Source organism: Nomascus leucogenys, chromosome 15 (genome assembly GCF_006542625.1).
Source record: "Nomascus leucogenys isolate Asia chromosome 15, Asia_NLE_v1, whole genome shotgun sequence".
NCBI lineage: Eukaryota > Metazoa > Chordata > Mammalia > Primates > Hylobatidae > Nomascus > Nomascus leucogenys.
This window is the reverse complement of record NC_044395.1, coordinates 18,762,143-18,766,228: the sequence shown is the minus strand read 5'-3', so window position 1 is coordinate 18,766,228 and position 4,086 is coordinate 18,762,143.

Sequence of the window (4,086 nt, the reverse complement as noted above, 5' to 3'; positions counted from 1 at the left end):
AAATAATGACACCTATTTCACTAATTTGTTGTGAGGATTGAATGAGGTAACAAATGGTTGGCACATAGCAGATGCTCAATAAACATTTGTGGAAGTGCTGTCGAGGGTGACAGAAGTCACAGGCTTATTTACTGCAGATGTCCGAGGAATCCGTGTGTTTAGCTTTATTGTAAAGGAAGGGCAGGGGAAATAAAATGAGAGTACTTGCTTTGTTGGTCCTACAGGGAAAATGTTCGGTAGATCAATGGGGGAAAACATTCTCTTCAAAGTGCTTAACAATTATCTTGGTTTGTAAGCATTTCACAGGTTTTGAAGCAATAGCATTGGCTTGTGGTTGGGGACAGATCAGTTGTGTCCCCAGCACTGGAGATAACACATGGACCTAGGCTTGGGGGAAGGGAGAAAAGTCATCATCTCCTTTATCCTCAAACCATGGAGACCAGGAGAATCAGGTCCATGTGCTAGTTAGAACTGGCAGGAAATGGGACAGGCTAGATTGGGAAAAACATGAAGTTTGTTTGAGGAAACCTGGCTTTAGATCTTGGCTGTGTCACCATTATTTGTTCTGTAACCTTGAGCATGGCTTATAATTATTCCTTGTCTCAGTTTCCTCATTTGTGGAGAGGGAATTATAAATAATAATGATGGGATACACATATATATCTTCATATGGTTGTAAAATTCAAAGGAGATGGTGAGGATGGCAATGCCATTAACTATCAAATGATGTTTAAGTGCTAGTTATGATTTTGCTAAGTGAAGGTGGGGCCCTGGGGCAAGGCTGGGTATCTGGTAGCTCCACACCACAGCCCAGCAAGCTTCAAAGTTCAGGAAAGAATTCAATTATTGCAGCGTGTAATTTTCTGTTTGCAAAGCTCATATTGTGTATGTAATTGAATCAGAATAAAGAGATCCAGAGGCTGCAGGCTTGGGATAAGCCTTTGGAGCTGGACTCCAGTGAAGCCAGGCTGGAGGGGGGCTAGCTGGAGGGGGCTGGCTAGGGGAGGGAAAGAGGGAGGGGACAAGGGCACAGGGAGCAGGGTGCCAGGTGGGCCCTGAGAGCAGACAGGGGACTGCTCCTGGTTTTGCTTGGTTCCCTCGAGCCTTGTTTTCCCCCATAGATCCAGAGGCTCCTTCTGGAGAGGGTTGGAGGGCATCTCTAGGGATCACTTATCCTTGGCTGGACATCTCTGTTCTCTTTTGCTGGAACAAGGAGGCCATGTCCTGCAGTGTGAAGAGTCTCTCCTGTCTTACCTCACCCCATCCTCTTGCATCAGCCTGACTGCCCACTTCCTGTTCAATCGAAGTGAAATTAAAGCTGAGGAAGGGGCCTCTGGAGAAGGGGAATCAGGCCAGGTTGGGGGTCATGAGTGAGATTTGGAAGATGATGATGAAGTATCCTGGTTTGTCTGGGACTGCCCCAGTTTTAACACTCGGGGGAATCTCTCAATTCTGAGATCACTGGGGATGGTTGGTCACCCTAATTTAGGGAAAGGGTAGATTTCAGAACCTAAGGAACCAGGTGGGGAACTTGGGATACCAAACGATTCTCTCTTGGCTTCAGCAGACAATATTATCCCAAGGCCAGAAGGTAGCACACCTGCCAAGTGTGGGCCATGCAGAAGCACATGGCCGCTGCTGGCTTCTCTGAGGTAAGGGCCCATCGGAGAACACAAGAAGCGGAGGGAAGGAGGCAGCTCCGGGAAGGAGGGAGGGAAAAGTCCATCTCCCGGCTCTCTCTGAGTCATCTGTCCCCAAGCCTGGCTCCTTTGTCCCAGCTCGCACTGACTGTCTAAACGGTCCCTCTTGCTTCCTTTCCTGGTGGCCCCTTCCCCAGTTCTAGACTCACAACCCCTCTCTATCTTCTCCACCAGCCCACTGTGTCCCTTCCCTGCCTCTCCTACCCTGGGGGAAGTGATAGGGGTTTGGCAGTGGGTCCAAGCCAGGAGACTAAGAGATTGGCAAAGAGCCAAGAGCAGGTCTGAGTCCAGCTGCCTAATGCAATTTCCTGAGCACTGACAAATCCGACCCCAAGACAAATAGCCAGCAGTGCCTGGGAGAAAGGAGAGTGGCAGCTCACGCAGGGGGAGGCAGGGGAGAGAGGAGGAAACGGGACTGGGAGAAAGACAAAGTGAGAAAAAACCCACACAGCACACCCAGCCCAATGGCCCAGAATCTCTCCTACATCTGCAGAATCAGAAACACTTATTAATAGCCAGCAAAAGGCAAAGAGGAAGTGTCTCATTGTCTGCCTCTGTCATTCCTCACTCTGACGAGCACTTAAAATGTCAAGACCCCTTTCAGCAGCTATGCACAAGCAATCAGGCCCTCTCATCGGTCACTGCAGTTTCCCAGCCGCTGCGTCTCAGTCCTTACGACTTCTCTCCACGCTATGTTTGCAGACAAGGCATGTGTGAGCACACAAACAAGCACTGTCTGTTGGAAGGATGGCCTGCGTTGAGGGATCCAGGAGACAGGGGAGGGATGGGGCGAGGGATGGGGGTAGGAGGAGGCAGCCGGATCCTGCAGGCCTGCTCTGGGATGTCAGAGAAAAGGTCATCATGTGGGGACATTTGGAGGACTGAGAGCCTGGGCCTGTGGTGGGAGCGGAGAGTGGAAGGTTTACCTTGAACCAGAGGGTGGGAGCCATCTGCTATTGTGGAAAGGAGATTCCACCTGTAACTTCTAGACAACAAAGGATTGTTTTCTCTTAGGGTTCTGGTTGATCACTGTCTCTTTTGAGGACAAACAAGACAGAATGCAATGAGCTGCGGCAGGTGGGATTGAGGTGGGATAGAAGGACAGACCTCCTGATCCATAGTAGTAGCTATGAAACAAAACTGGGCTGGAGAAATCACTTCCCTTGAGGATGTTTACCTGCTATTACATTGCCTTTGCCTAATGCACTTGGGTGGAGGCCTGGGGTGTGGGTTGAAGCCAGAGGGGGTGGGGGTGGTAGAAGACAGTGGTTTAGATTCAGAGCTTTTTCTATCAGGTTGTATCTCTTACTGTATGGGTTTGCTACAGCTGCGGCCATACAATACCACAGACTGGGTGACTTAAACGACAGAAGCTATTGTCTCACAGTTCTGGAGGCTGAAAGTCCAAGATCAAGGTGCTGGCAGGGCTGGTTCCTTCTGAGGGCGGAGGGGAACCTGCTCCACACCTCTCCCCTGGCTTCTGATGGTTTGCCGGCCATCTTTGGAGTTCCTTGGCTTGTAGAAGCATCACCCCGACTCTGCTCTCATCTCTGCATGGCATTCTCCCTCTGTGTGGGTCTCCATGTTTAAATTTCCCCTTCGTGTAAGGACATAGCCGTGTTGGGCTAAGGGTCCACCCTACTCCAGGGTGGCCTCCTCTTAACAAACTATATCTGTACAGACCCTATTTCTAGATAAGATCACATTCTAAAGGACTGGGGGTTAGGACATCAACATATAAATGTCAAGGTGACACAACAAATACATAATGCTTATCAATCAAAAAGAAATAAAAGAGCATCCAGAGGGTGACCTAGAAAGCCAGGAGTTGGAGAGAGAATTCCAGCACCTACATCCTTTGTTCAACAAAGATACATTCTTGTTATTTGTTTCTGTTGGAGCAGCCAGGACCTGCTTCTCAAACTCAGATCTTTCCCATAGCTCCCTCTTTACTCTCCCAAAACAGAAGAACAGAACAGCTGGAGCCGACAGTCTAGATGTTCCCTTGGAAGGGAGCCCATGGCCACCTTAGCCTAAAGGACAGCTAGTGACCCAAGCATTCTAACTGCCAGAAAACTCACAAACGGGACTGGGACACTCCAAACTCTCCATTACAGGTTTCAGGCAAATCTGCTCACCTACGTAAGGAAAGAAGGTGAAATGATTTTGTATTTTGTTTTCCACTGACCTGGCTATGACACAGCCGAGGATCTGGTGAATGTTCAAAGAGAAATTAGCCTGTTGTTGAACATTCTCCATAATGTCCATCCAATTCAATTAGTTAATAGAATCACAAAATGTCAGTGCGGGAGTATAGGGCTAATTCAATCCGAGTTCCTCATTTTGTAGATGAAGAAAGCAATGCTGAAGAAAGGTAAAGAGTTGC